Raw genomic sequence first — 16,349 nt, 5'->3', positions numbered from 1 at the left:
GTGGATGAAAGAATATTCCCATGGTGTTCCAAGGGTGGTGCAGGAATGTTTTGTCACAGTTTCAAAGGATAGCTGGTTCCCTTGTAAAATGTCAGTGATGAAATGCAGTTGAGGTATATCTCTCCTACCAACCTTAAGTATGATGTTGTAAATTAAAATGAACCATATCAAAATGAGATTAAAAAATATTGTTATAACATCTTCTGAATACCCAAATGCGTAGTAAGCAAAACACTTTACGAATTGTCCGGTTCAATATGTAGGCTTTCTCTATAAAATAGGTTTAAAATGGGAAACTAAGGTGCCCAAGATTACAAAGCACACAACAATGCATGCATATGAAACCAAGAAGTTCAACTTCAAATGTGAAGCCAAACTGGTTTTACCATAGACTTCAGCAAGATTTGGGGAAGCACTATCTTCTTCTCTCTTCCTTCCTGGACATTGTGCAAACAAGGAGGGTGCATCGCACATGCTTAGCTGGACTCCATATGTAGCCCGCAAATCTCCAACCTGATTTAGGCGGCTGTCATTCTTGATGTGTCTTATTCACACTGGCCCATTGTCTGGATCTCACTCATTAGGTGACTTATGGACCATGTCAGTGTAATTTGGTGTCTTAATGCTCCTGGTCAAGGACCATCAAATGTCTTCTAAAGCCTCTTATGTCCTTCAGGAAGAAAGAAGCAGAACTCAATTGTTAGTGACTTTTGTCATCTTTAGGTGAAAGCAAAACTGTATTGGGCAAAGAATCAACAGAGCTGGGCCCTGGCTCTGCAACTTATTAGCTGTGCAACTCTGCATATGTCAGTTTCCTCACGTCTGTGTCACAATAGCTGTCACTCTGGCTTTTGACTTGTTTACAAATTTGTCTTTTTCTTTGGGTTTTGAGGCTCTACAAAAATAAAATACCATCATATATGAAAAATTGTTTATTTGAGATCCTTACAATCTAGATTGGTGTGGGCCATTGATTGATAGTCTACAAATATTTGATGAATGAATGCACTGATGCAAGGAGTTAGACCAAATTTTTTTTTTTAAGGCAAGTACATGATTGAGCTTACTGGGGCCTGAAGTTGCATGCCAACCTGTGTGTGTATATGGATAGTCTTGAGGAACAGGCCCAGAATTCCATCTTATTTTTAGAACCACTGACTAAAAGTATGAATGTGATTCTATATCCTAGAGCAGTGGTCGGCAAACTGCGGCTCGCGAGCCACATGCGGCTCTTTGGCCCCTTGAGTGTGGCTCTTCCACAAAATACCACATGAGGGCGCGCACATACAGTGTGATTGAAACTTCATGGCCCTTGCGCAGAAGTCGGTATTTTGTGGAAGAGCCACACTCAAGGGGCCAAAGAGCCGCATGTGGCTCGTGAGCCGCAGTTTGCCGACCACTGTCCTAACGGAAGGAGAATGATGTTATGAAGTAAAGGCCGAACCTGTGGGATTGAAATAATCTTAACATAAAACATGTTTCAGAAGTAAAGAATGAGGTCAAAATTTCTCCTAAGAAGGGATACTCTAGAAGAGAAATAGGTATACTTTTATTTTGTATTCTTGTGGTTTTCCAGATATACATCAGAATCTTGAATCTAAAGGGAACCCTAGAGTTTATTGACTTTGGTTCCTCAATGTTCACTTGAGGAACTAGTAGCTAATCGAGGAGAAGGGACTTGTTCAAGATAGAGCCGCCAGCTAAGCTCAAGTTTTCTGATTCTTCTCCTCTCCCTTCCCATTCTGATTCTAGGACTCTGCCCAAATAGCGAAACTGTTTCATTAATGAAAAATATGGCATATAGAAACCCAATATGAAAATTGAAATAGTGAAAACATTGTCATAAAAGCAGGTCTTGGGGCTCTAGAACTGAAACATACTCCGTAAAGCCTGGGATCTGAAAGTCCTAGTTGAAAATCTACTGGATTAATCCATGCTAGCTTTTTTAAAAAAAAAAAATGAGTTTTAAATAGAGATAAGAAAGGAGAGAGAGAGAGACAGAGAGAGGTTTGTTGTTCCCTTTATTTATGCATTCAGTTGTTGATTCTCACATGCACCCTAACCAGGGATTGATCACTCAACCTCGGCATATCAAGAGGATGCTGTAACCAATTGAACTACCTGGCCAGAGCCCATACTAGCTGTCATAATACTTTCAATGCAAATTAAAAGTGCAAATCAGTTAATAAAAACTCTTGCACAATTATTAAATAAATGAATCTTTGCAGAAGAGAAATTGAAGGTTGTTCCCAGTTCCAAGCTCACCTTTAAGGACAGAGGCAGAGAATGTACTCTCCTCTTCAACAAAGATTTCCAGCAATAAGGTATGTGCTTGGTTCCTGCATAAGCTGTCAGAGCAGACAATTGCCTGGATGGATGATGGATGGCATTTCTTAGATTTTTACTTGCCCTCAGAAGTCTTTGGCATGATACATAAAATGTCTGTTTTCCGGTTCCTGTCTCAATCTTTTCTTGTCTGCTTATGCAAGGGATGACATATTTCATGAGGATTATTATTGTTAGAGATTCCACTTACTTGTTCTTCCCAGTTGGAGGAGACCAACCTTCACTGTAAACCATCCCCTTCAATCCTACCTGTTTGAATCTGTTTCGATATTGCTAATTACAGGATAAGTGAAAAAGGAAGTCTTTTTTCTTGTTTATCACAAGAATGATTTTTAAAATGATTTTTCTCACCATCTTACCTGACCCCACTAAAAACCCTTAAAGGCCCTCCTTGTGCTCAGAATAAAGTCTTCATTTCTTAGCATGAATTTCAAGGCCCTTTCAGAACTGTTTCCTGCTAACATCTTTAGCATCCTTCTCAGCCAACTTTCCAGTTGAACTTTTTCCGGAACCACACATGGCTTCCTTCTCGACCTTTAAGATGTTGGCACCCTTTCATCTCCAGGCCTGAATATATTCCGTTTTCTCTACTTGAACGTGTATTTCTGCTTTCCCTACCTCCTTCTATCTTCTAGCCTGAGGTTACATTTCACCTCCCTCACGAGTCCTTCTCTGACTTCAGTAGAGCATGCCCGAGTTTCCTCCTTTTCATACTTGCCACCACATTGCTTAACACACTGATGGAAACAGGTTACTTCATTTTCTCTTTCCCATTAGACTGTTAGCTTCATGCGGCCAGACAATATGGTAATCACCAGAGTGCCCTCCCAAGAGCCTGAAGAGTCAACAGATATTTGTATTTTAAAGAGTGAACTAATGATCTTTTGAGTATGAAGCCTAAACAAAATGGAAGCATGGACATTCAGGATCAAGACCAGACACATACACCTAGGTGGTAGCTGTAGACCATGATCTGAAAAGCCAAGTGTTGGTAGCAGCCAGTTGAAGCCATCAGATCAAAAGAAGAAGCCAGACACAGTTCAGATCAGTAACAAACATTCTCTTTGAAATGGGGAGCCAGGGTCCACAATGAAGATATGGGGACAAGAACGGCAAGGCACAGCCTCACCTAATATCTGGTTAATTCTACCACATTGCATCTTTATTACCTGGAGTTGCTTTTATTGGTTCATGCAAGGTAACTGTTTTCCAGGGTGGCTTTAAAGCTCCTCTTGATACCTAATAATAAATTTTCAGTCTTTGGGCAGAGACTGTGTGATAAAGATAAATCGAGAGCTATATTGGTACAACCCATCTGGGCTCAACTTCACTCTGCCCGTGTGTGGTCTACCTCTCTAAATGTAATTGCCAGGGAATGGTTGAAAACAAGGTGCTGGCACTGAGTTATAATAAAATGAAAGTGCCTCTTCTTTTGCCAGACGTCTAATGGCCACTAAATTCATATCAAAGGTTGCATTAAATTTAAAATAAATTTAACCATCAATTTAACCTCAATTATTAATCACAGTATTAAACTTGTATCTGCACTATGGAGACACAAGAAGAAAAAGATTATATGTATAATTATATATAATATATGTTATTATATTATATTAATCATGTTCTTTTATATATTTTTTATATCCCACTGAGATATAGTTCCATAAAATGAAAATTTACAGAAATGATCTGATTAAATGTTGCCTTCTGTATTTAGGATACAATGAGGATTTTATTTTAGCAGTCATGATATTTCATATAATAGTGTTCATCCAGACTTTATATTCAGTACTCTCATGACTCTGAACTACATCCTTTCCCTGCTAATAGAAAGTGTATCAAGTAACAGATTTCTTTAGTATTGTGTCTACAAAACCTCGGTAGCTATTAATCCAAGCTTTTTTCCTTTTCATTTTAAAAACTCATGTTTCTCCAAGGAAAAATCAATCCACTTAATCCTCATTGATTAGCATTTAGTGCAGCAAGATGATGTCTTGTGAGAACTCTGGGTGTCTAAATAGCAGTTGATCAATTTGTTATGCTTCTTGTCATGCTAATCATATTTTGCACCTGAAAATCATGTTTCCTCTGAAGTCTCCCGACTTCATTTAAAGCCAATGTCATTTCTAATTTCACAATGGAGAAACTGAGGCATGAGCTATTGACTGTCTTTGTTCAGTTGATGTTATGCACAGTTCTGTGCTACTGGAGTTCCCATGCAGCTAAATCTCACTCCATTTAAAAGAAAAAGTGTTTTTTTTTAACCTTTATAAATCCCATACTTTTTCATGATCTTGCAATACTTATTTCAATGCCCAGATCTGTGAATCTTGATGCCCTTTCCTGTACAATGGGAGAAATAATATTTAACCCCAAGGGGTTCTTTATAAAAATGTATTAAGTTGATTTATGGGAAATGCCCTTGTGTAGTGCCAGGAATATAATAAATGTTCAGGAATTATGGCCTGAAGGTGTGAATAAAGACGGAAAAGGAGCAAAGGAAGTGAAGACACGCACACTGAGAACTTCCTAAGAGAGAATTGTTTCTCCAAGTCTAGTTCAGGTTCCAACTGAATCTGTGTTGTCTGAAGTGTTTTTATATTCAGGTTCAAGTGCTTATGTCCCATTTATGGCCCAATGAACCCAGTTCCTGGAGCCGTGGCTCAGGAATCTGCATTGTAACATTCTCTCTCACACCTGCTGCTTATACATACTTGGATGACTAGTGTTTAGAGGTCTGTAAGTGATGCTGTTACCTTTCCATTGAGGATTTTAAAAGTCCAAGAAGGTCCTAAGCAGAAGAATTTAATTGAATAGACAGGACATGTAAAGGTGTTGGAACTGACTAGGTAGTGAGCTATTTAACAAAAGGAACAGAGGGTATAACCCAATGGTTCTCAACCTTCTGGCCCTTTAAATATAGTTCCTCATGTTGTGACCCCCAACCATAAAATTATTTTCGTTGCTACTTCGTAACTGTAATGTTACTATGTAATGTAACTGTAATGTTACTACTGTTATTAACTGTAATGTAAATATCTGATATGCAGGATGGTCTTAGGTGACCCGTGTGAAAGGGTCGTTCGACCGCCAAATGGGTCACAACCCACAGGTTGAGAACCGCTGGTATAACCTGAAATTCTACTTAGAGGGACCTTGAGAGGCAATCCCAGGGAATGGGGAACATCTATTGTGGCAGGCACATGTGAATGAGTAGGTTTCAGGACTTGCTTGGATGCTGGCTCCCAGATCCATGGTTTTCTTCTCAATGATAGAGAAGAGTGTTAGTTCTGGCACAAAGTTGGACCCGCCCTTTCCTGAGCAAAGGGAATGATTTAGAGAAGCTGCAGCCCTCTTTCAGCTCTTTGGTTTGATTCAGTATAATCGGCCTTTCTGCTTTTCTGGCCTAATCTTATGTCTTATCCATTGTGTTTGGTTTTCTGCCATATTTTCTTGACCATCTCACTTCATCACCCCTTTTTAATAAGGACCTAAGGAAGAAATGTGTGTACCCCCTTTATACCAAGAACATATGGGGTTCTAGATAATTTGCTTTTTTCACATATAAATTCAATTGGTTGATTAAACTAGTTACCCTTTTCTTTTTGACTACCAGGAAACTGAAAAAACATTTCATGGAACACCATTAACAGATGCCTGGTTTATTAGGATCTAATATTTATCCCTATTTCTTACCCAATTATGCATGCTATAGTATAATGTTTCATATTTATTTGAATACAACTTTAAAGTTTTGGTATTTTTTTTTTTGCAGTTATAGTGTATAACTAAATACTCAAATTAATGCTTAAATCCCTATTTTGTACTCTAGTTTACTCAGGTGGACCACTGTGTAGTTCCAATGTTGGTAAAGTACATAATTCCTAAGTCCTAATTTAAATAGTCTTCTCTTTTAAGTTAAAAAATAAAACACACAAAAAAGTAAATTTTCAGAGTGTAAGCAAAAACTAGAGAATGTGTTATATTCATGGTCAGTTCTATAGATGGACTCTCAGGAAGGACTAGAACCATGGTTCCAAGCATAGCTGCACGTTAAAATCACTCAGAGAGATTTTTCAATACTGATGCCATGTCGGTAGCCATAGATTTTAATTAAATTAATTAAAATGATCATAAAAGCATCTACTTGGTACTTATCAAGGGCCAGGAGTTGCACTAAACATTTTAAGTAGCTATTGCTTTAAATCCTCACAGGATTCCTTGGAATAGCACTATCATCTCCATTTTGTAGATGAATTCCAAGTGGTAAATGAGTTCCCCCAAACATCACGGTCTGCAAGGTTCCTGAGAGCCCACACCGGAGTTCCACAGTGGTATGTTGGGCCAGATCTCTCAAAGCCAATTGATCCACTCACTTTGAAACATCAAAAGTTGATTAGATTATAGGCTGTAAATATTAGGGGCATGATATATTTGAAAACGTCTGGGTCAGTTCCCTCCTCCTCTACCTACGCTACCTCCTCTATAATTATTTTGCAGAATGAAAGCCCAGAGACTCAGGAAAATTCAGTGTTATCCAGAGCCAATGAGTAAATGATTGGAAGATGCTTAATTTTAGCAAAAAGGCTCCATGAGATAAAGTTGTTCCAGTTGACAAATCATTCTGAGTATAATTCTGGCACTGAGCTATAAAAATAGATTTTGCTTGCAAAATAACACAGACAGGATTTTCCCCTTTGTAATGTATGGGAACATATCCCCAAACAGCGCCATGTGGTTCATGCCCATCCCTGGAAGAGTTCACATGCAACGCGGCCTCCACTGCTGCATTCTCCTGCAGCTCTGTGCTTAGGTGCCTCTTGCAATGTTTGGTAATTAAATGCTAATTTGTTGGTGTACTCTTTCATTTACTTTATAATTTTCTCATAAATATTTTTATTACTTTTGTTAATTATTAAAATTTGCCAAGCAGTTTCCAGAAAGCATGTCTTCATTGGAAATAAACAAGAAATAACAAGTAATTATTAGCACTGTTGGATATAGAAATGCTCTCATTTTCTTCCGACCTCATTGTGTTTCTAAGATTTATTGAAAGAACCCATCATGTCTCCATGGTATCAGCCCCGTATCTCTGCTTATTTTTTTTTAAGTCTTTTTATACATAAGGATGTTTCCCTAAAATACATACACACTTAAACAGCTGATTTCTATTACATTTTGAAAATGAAATGTATTTTGACACTGCCTTTATAAGTATTCAAAGTGTGTATACATTTTTGGGGGGACACCCTATCTAGGAGGTTACCATGAGGTTGTCCCATCAATTCTCCTACCTCTAACCAGAGGAGGAAATTGTGTATCTTCCAAGAGGGAAGTGATAGTCTCTCTCACAGCCTTGGATTAGGAAGCTCTTCTTGGTGTCTAACCAAAGTGCTTTTAATTTCCCCCCCAGGAATGAATGCCCTGAGAGTGATAGCTGTACTGGTCACTTGATATGAATGGAGCAACAGTGGGCATTTCTCATCTCCTGAAGGTTACTAAAGGTACAGTGTGAAAGCTTTGTGATGTCATCTGCAATGATTGTGTCCTATAAGCTACAGCTGCACTTTTTCACTGAGCATTTAACTAAGATCTCTTCCAGGATACCCACAATTAGCATATCCAAATAGCCAGATCATCTCTCCAAACCATTCATCCTCGTTATGCATATTGAACTGTACTAAAAGTTTACTATATTCTTCTGCCTACATAAAACCTGTCTGCCAGGTCTATATTGAGTCTTTGTGACTTAATGATTATTGGTGCTTACAATACCATCTCATTTTTTCTTTACTTCTTTGGCAGACACTGCTTGTTTCCCACCCCAATGCAGTATCTCTCTCTTTTTCATAGTTCAGTTCAGGTTGAGCCTGTGGCTGCCCAGCTAGTGGCTCCGTTTTATATAGACTCACAGCTGGTGTGGCCATAGAAACTAAGTTACTGACAATGGAATGTAGGCAATGGTGACGATGTCACTTCTGCCTCGCTTGCTTACAATGAAAATGGTTGAACTTGACTTCACAACTACCCTTTTCTGTCAGCTGGAATATGGGTGAACCTGTGACCCAGCTCTAAGTGTGCAGACAAGGACAGAAATAATGAAGGAGCAAACAGATGCAAGAAACCTGGGTCCCTGCTCATGTGATAGAGTCACCCCCAACCCAAAATGCTTGCCTGATGTCACATAAGAACTTCCATATACTTAAAAAATTTGTATTTAATTTTTTAAAAATTACCATTTACATTCCATATTATTTTGTATTAGTTTCAGATATATAGCGTAGTGGTTATTCAATCACATACTTTACAAAGTGTTCCCCTGCTTTTTCTAATACCCACCTGGCACGATCCATAGTTATTACAATATTATTGACTATATTCCCTATGATGTGCTTTACATCCCCAAGACTGTTTTGTAACTACCAATCTGTACTTCTCAATCCCTTCACCTTCTCACCTCATTCAGTTCTGTGTCTCTATGAGCTTCTGTTTTGTTTTTATTGACTATTTTTTTAGAGAGAGAAACATCAATTTGTTGTTGTTCCACTTACTTATGTATGTATTGGTTGTTTCTTGTATGTGCCCTGCCCAAGGATCAAACCTACAACCTTGGCATAACAGGATGATGCTCTAACGAACTGAGCCACCTGATCAGGGCTTGTTTGTTTATGTTGTTCTTTAGATTCCACATATAAGTGAAATCATAATGTCTTTGTCTTTCTCTGATGATTTCATCTGCCCTTTTATTTTGGCGGGGGGAATCCCTTTCTTGAAGCAGTCAAACATTTAGCTTAAATTGGGCACTCCTTCAAACCTGATACAAACACAGTATTGTTGGTTGTTCAGCTAACCTGACTCTCACACTAATGATCAGAGGAAGACATTTGCAGTTGATTATCTGTGTGGTAGGGATTAGGGAAATGAGGCTCATGCATTTTAATTGGATTGCAGGCTGCTAGGTAATATGGCAGATCTGGACCCTCTAGTGCCTCTGACACAAAGGCCAAAGGCCTTGCTCATACCTGACATCGTCTCTGCTTTGTGCAAGTTGCAGTTAAAGCTACAGTGAGGTTTGGAAAGCAAAATATGAGCTTTCTGCCACAGAGAAGAGATGGATGTTTATATAATTAGCTGTGGTACTAAGTAGGAGGTGAGACAATTGTAAAAAATGTAGATGTAAAATTACATGAGGTTTCAACAGTAGAAGAGACCAGGGGTTGGGACATTTGGGTAAAGCTCTGCAGAGAAGACTGACTTTGAACCAAGTCTCCAAGGATGGGGCATGGTTGGGGACTCCAGTGTGCTGTGGGAAATGTGTTTCAGGCAAAGGGAGACTATCCGCAAAGGCAGAAAGGCAGTCCAGTAAATGTGGAGGTCCTCAGATGTACTTGGGCTTTGTGGACAGATGAGGTCTGAAATCCTACCTCTGTCAGAAACTGGCCATGTGAGTTTGAGTAAGTTGTTTACCCAACTCGGTTTCTTCTTCTGTAAAAGGGAGGCATTGAAATCTACCTAGAAAAATATCTGTGTTAATATGTCTTTGGTGAATTTGAAAAAACCGTTATTATTATTATTATTATGCCATATGCCAATTATTATTGCTTTAGCATGGATAAGCTCTTTTAAGTCTTTTCTTTCTCCAAACTGTTGTATGAGCACCTGCTTCCCCATGCACTTACTTTGGATGACCTAAAAAGGTAACATATGCCAGAATATACTTGGTAAGGGTTCTACATTTTCTTTCTTAAATAAGGAAGTCAAATAAATATATTAAGTGATATCTCAAGCTCAGCTTCCTATATCATCATTCTCATTTTTGCATTTCCATAGATAAATACCCAAATAATTTTATTTTTTTAATTTTTTTAATGATTGAGAGAAGAATGGAGAGAGAGAGAGAGAGAGAGAGAGAGAGAGAGAGAGAGAGAGAGAGAGAGAAGAGAGAAGAGAGAAGAGAGAAAGAGGAAGAAACATTAATGTGAGAGAGAAACATGGGTCGGTTGCCTCTGGCATGCACCCTGACCAAAACACATCCCAATAAGCATGCACAGGCTTGGAACCTGGGTATGTGCCCTGACAGGAAATCAGAACCCACCACCTTTTGGTGCATGGGACAACACTCCAACCAACTGAGCTACATTGGTCAGGGCCAAATAATTTCTTGTTCTATCCCCTTACACCTTAGCATGGTCTCTGCTTGCATACGTTTATCACAATTATTATTGATATTATTATTAAATCTATTCTCTCAGTAAACCCTAGAAAATGCTTTCCCCATCCCCATACGGTGCATAACACTCATGAGTGAAAAGAGATTCTATCCTTCTCTCTGCAAGTTGGGTTTGAACAGGATTCAGCAATCCTCTTGATTTGCACCGTCAGTATTATAACCCTTACTTTTTTCCAGCTGCTATTTTCTTTTGTGTTCCAGTTGGAATCCTTTGTAGAAGAGGGATAACCCAGGTAAAGCCCTTGTTTCCTGTAATACATGCAGCCAGGACTGATGTCACACCGTGGCCAGTTTGTAGTAGACCTGATACCAGATGGCCCCGGTGCTTAAGCAGTCAGAGAGGTGGGATATTGGAATCATTTGCAATTAACTGCAGGATCAGCAACAGAGTTTGTGTGTGTGTGTGTGTGTGTGTGTGTGTGTGTGTGTGTGTGTGTGTGTTTATGTTGTTTTTTAGTATTACTGCAGTATTTCTAGAAAATTTATCTTTCCCAGTCAGCAGACTGAAAGAACTAGAGGAGTGTTATTTATTTTATTTTAGTTTGTTTCCTTCCCAGATTTCTCTTCCCATTATGGCTTTTAAATGAGTCAATGAAAACAATGATGTCTAAATGCAATTTACTTGCATCTCTTGAGCTCTTCTTGGAAAAACTCATAACCCTGGTTCTTAAAATATTTGATTCATGGATTTCATTGAGAAGAAAAAGTGAGTTTCTAAAATACAGTGCAGACAATTTCAAGGTGTTCATTGATTCCCTTTCCTGAAAGAAGCTAACCCTGTCTGTTGCCCTCCTCTGCCACTAGTGAGCTGTGTGACCTTGGTTTACTTCCTCACTTTCCATCTTTAAACCAAATTGTGTTTACCCCTAAAAGGGAGAATGTGAACTAGATGACTTCTAAGGCTTGTTTTAGAGCTTTTATTCTATGAAGCAAGATAAGATAAATGATAAGTATATGGGGACTGGGCAGGTGGTGGATAAATGCACTGTGGGTCTCAGATACTTAGGGAAGTTAAATGACAAGCAGGTTAGACTAGAACCTGATTTTTTAGCCTTTTATTTTTCTTCCACAGTGATGGTAATCTAGGTAATGTCTTGTGTTTGACAACAATACTTGACTCTTTCTGCAGTTTTTAGCATGGTGTTCAAAAATTCTCAATGTTATCGGAGAAATTGGAATATCCTCTTCCCCACTAGGTGCTGGGGGTGGGGTCCCTAAGATATCTTGAGAAAAACTTCCTGAGACTCACACGGGAGGGTGAGTGATTTTTCTTTGCATGGAATTACATCCCAGGGTTTCCAAAGTGCCGTCCCAGTCATAGAAGAAGTGCAGGTGTGGTTTTAGTAAAGCTAAAAACAAAGCCACGCCCTAGCTGGTTTGGCTCAGTGGATAGAGCATCGGCCTGTGGACCAGAGGGTCCCAGGTTTGATTTCAGTCAAGAGCATGTACCTTGGTTGCGGGCTCCTCCCCAGCCTGGGCCCTGGTCAGGGCTTGTGCAGAAGGCAACTAATCAATGTGTTTCTCCTACATTGGTATTTCTCTCTGTCTTTCCCTCTCTCTTCCACTCTCCCTAAAAATCAATGGAAAAATATCCTTGGGTAGGACAACAACAACAACAAAAAACAAATAAACAAAAAGAACGAGGGACTTGCTTGGCCAATGTGTCTCAGTGGTTGAGCATTGACCCATGAACCAGGAGGTCACAGTTCAATTGCCAGTCCGGGCACATGCCTGGGCGCTATCCCCAGTAGGGGTTGTGCAGGAAGCAGCCCATGGATGATTCTCACTCATCATTGATGTTTCTGTTTCTCTCTCCCTCTCCCTTCCTCTCTCTGAATTAATCAATTAAAAAACAAAAAACAGGGCCAGTGCCCAAAGTTCCCGTTCCATGTTGCAGCTGAGTCCAGTTCAGCATCAGGCTAGCAGCAGTCCATTAGTCCATAGTGTGTAGACAAATGTAGGAAACAGAGGCGAGAGACTCCTGCAAGCCAGGAGTCAAGTGCAAGAGGCCAAGAGGAACCAAGAGCCCTAGAGAGTGTGCCCCCCCCCCCCCCCCCCCGCAACAAAAGTCCTAAGAGAGCCAAGAGTGCGAACTTCCTTGTTCAGGGGATTAAATATCTCAAATGTCATGCCCTTGCAGTGGTCATGCCTATTCTGGCCAATGACCTATTCCCAGGTCACTGACAGCCAAGTAACTTCCTGAGGTCACCCTGACTTTACTGGGCATGTGTCTATCTCCCCTTCATGGGACCGCAGTGGAGTGTAAAGTTGTAGCTTCCTGGTGAAGCTGCCCAAATGCCGTGCCTATATTTGAACCTCCCTTGGCTTCTTTCCTATTATTAAAAACTATGTTAATTATAATGGTATCACTAGTCTCTCCCGTTCCATTTTTTCTCCATCTTCCACCAGGATTGCATCAATGGCTTACAGCCCTGCTCCATCAGAAGGGCGTGGTCACACCTCAGCTCTGCTTTGTACTCTTCTGTCCCCAAACCCTTCCTTGTTCATGCCATTCAGTTTACCTGTACCATCTGACCTGTCAAGCGCCAAGGGTGAATAGCTATTCATTTTCTATATCCTCTGATTTTGCAGATGTTCCCCATTGTTTTTGTTTTTTGCATGGTTGGGTCAGCAAAGATGTAATGACTTGAGCTGGAGAGCTGGGTCAAACTTGTGACAATGGGAGGAAGTCTTACCAGGTCTGGAGTTGGTTGGGGTATTCGTACAGAGAATGATAGAAGGAGAGTTAATGTGGTCAAAGGTTAGACAAGAAGTTAGAAGGCAAAGAAAGTGTTTGGTGTGGAAAGTCAGGACTGATAAGGGCACAGATGGAATTTACTATTTTTAGTGATAGTTTCAATTTCTTGAGCTTTTTAATAAGCAAAATAGCTAGCTCGATATTTTACATGAGTTATTAACTCTCTGAAGCCAATGTGCCTTTTAGTATCCAGGTCCCACTAGTGCTAACTGTGTGACCTTTGGCAAGTTACTTAACCTTCCTGTGCCTCAGATTTTTATTTTTTGTAAATGGCAATAATGAAAACATAACTCATAGGGTTGTAAGCAAAAGAGAAGTGGGGCTGGAGCAACTCTTTTTCCTGGACTCCTTAATCTTAAAAAATGTTAAAGACTGGGAACATAGAATGTGCTCAATTAATCATCATCATCCCATTATTTTTATTATTATTGTTAGCCAACCTTATGAAATAAGAATAGTTATTATTGTTAACAGATAAAGTGAGGTGAGGGGGAAGCAGGGTTTGCCACCCCAAAATATGCCTTTTGGGAATATTGATTATTTTAAGCTGGTTATTGTTAAAGCACAAAAGACTCAGGAAGAACCTCTTTTGACCTCCCTCCTAACTGCCTAAAGAACATAGATAGAGGACCTGCTCCGGGAAGGGCTTTATCATCACAGAGAACTGTGGCTTGATAGGAGCTAGGTGGGGTAGACAGGGAGGCATCTTGCAGGGCTCCTCTCTGCGTCCCATTGCTACAGTTGAGCTGGCCCAGCGAACATTAGTTTACCAAACATTTGCTTCTGCATCTTCATGTGAATTGCCTTCCTCCCCTTTGAAGTCCAAACCAGGCTATGCTTACCCCCAACCCCTACCTTTCACCTTGACTCCAAGTGGCATAGAAGCCTGGACTGCCATATGGGTCCTTGGGCCCCATATTCCTACGGAACCCCATATGTACTAACGTAACTACATTTGGTTATTTTCTCCTATGAGTCTGTCCCCTGGCAGTTGAATTCTTAGGCCAGCCCGAAGACCTAAGAGAGGAAAGACGGGGACATTTGACTCTCCTACAGAGGCATAATAAAAATTTTAAGTATTTATTTGATCAAAAATTGGGTGTAATCTGGCAAAAACAAAATGAAAGTGATTAGGGACACTGCACTGACAGGAGCTCCAGGAGGAACTTTTAGAGAGAAGAGGAGGAACAAAGTAGTAATGATTGGCTATAGCATAAAGCCTCCTTGGCTGTTTGTAATTGGTTGCCCTTGGGTTTCAATTTTGTAGCCTGGAGGCATTTACAGGCTTTCATTTGGGTTTGCTTACTAGACCTACAGATTTCACAGCCACATCCATCTAATGTCCCCGTTGCTAACTAATTTAACACTATCCACATTTTACATATAATAAAAAACTCAATTTCTAATTGCACTGAACTTTTTTGGTAAATAAGTAATGTTTTTAAGCTTGGTAAAGATGAGCAGATTTACATACATAATTTTCTAGGAAAGTGAGAGGATCCATCCTTGAGATTTTCTTTCCCTCTCTCTTCCCAGCAGACTGTGGAAGGGGACAGGCGGCTGTAGGTTGGCACCCTAGAAAGTAAGATCCTGTGACCTGCCCACCCAGTCCAGCCCTGGCCATGCTTCTTGTAGTGAGTCTCTGGGATTCACTTTCTCCAGGCTTTAAACTGAAACCAACTTCCCATGTTGAAAGCTTGGAACTCAATGGACTGATTAGCACAGAGGTTCTTTTCCTGCTGATCAATTCTGACCTTCTGTTTTGAAGTTTGAAAGCCTCCAAAGCCTTTTTGGACATCAAATAGCTCTTACCAAATGCCATTTGGGCAATTTAAATGCAAATGAACCGGCCATATTTGGGCTGCTTCCAGTTAACTTGCTTGTGCTTTCCTAAACAAAAGAGGAAGCTGGCTGGAGCCATTCTTTGTCCTGGACTGTGTGGTACCAAAGGAAAATTGCACCGGATATTGGTGAAAAATAGCATTAAAGATACGATTCAGCCTACTGGAGTAGGTGGAAGAGACTCCAGTGCAGGACTGAGCTCACCTCTGCCGAAACAAAAGGCAGGAGCTTTTATTCTGTTTTGTTTGTTTTGTTTAAGAACTAGAGTAAATTAGTGGAAAATTACTGGAGGACATTGTGGGGAGGTTGGGCAAGGTGCTTAGACCATCTGTGCATGTTTTGTTTATTCCGTTCTGAAGCAGGTCCCTGCCCTCTCACAGAGACTAGGGGATCCTGGGGCTGTCTTCCTTGGTAATTCCATTCCAAAGCAATGAATCGCAGGTCCTTAAGGAAGATATTCCTGGGTTGTAAAAAGCAAGAGGATGGGAAAACAGTTACAACTGGAAGGGGCACAGAAAGAAGAATGACAATTTTTTTTAAAGCACATGCTCTAAAAGAGAGGTCAGGGACCCACAGTCAGGAAGAGACCTGGCAAATTTATACACACTGAAGAGAATGTTAAGGTTGTCTTGGTGGTGGTGGTGTGTGTGGTGGAGTGTCTTTAAAAACCTTAAATAATTAATTCATGACAGTGGACACTTAGGCTCTGAATCTGGCCTGCTTTGCCTTCAAAAAAAGTAGAGGTACTTTTATCCTATCATAGGGTATAAGTAAGGCACAAAGCCAGAAAGAGACATGAGTCTGGAAGAAGTAGATAGAAATCAGATTTCTAGTTTTGTCTTCGCTATTAATTTTGTGGGTGGCCTTGAGAAATTACATTTATGTTTCTGAGCCTCAGTTTTCTCACCTTCAAAATAAATCCACTGACCTCTCTGAATCTCTAAGGGCCATTTCCGATATCCTATTTTATTTTCTATGATTATCTGACTCAATTGAACCTGGTGAGGAAAAGAACACTTAATGAAATGAATGGCATTTCTTTCAGGGATAAAACTCTTTCCTTTTGGAATCTCTTAAATGGTCCTTACGAAAGGATATGGAAGGGGAGGATTGGTATCATCTGACCGGGAGAGGGTAAATGGAGCCCGGCCAGCATGCTCAGTGGTTGGGTGT

Source organism: Myotis daubentonii, chromosome 11 (genome assembly GCF_963259705.1).
Source record: "Myotis daubentonii chromosome 11, mMyoDau2.1, whole genome shotgun sequence".
In the NCBI taxonomy this organism is placed as follows: Eukaryota; Metazoa; Chordata; class Mammalia; order Chiroptera; family Vespertilionidae; genus Myotis; species Myotis daubentonii.
Note: the sequence above shows the minus strand (reverse complement) of the source record.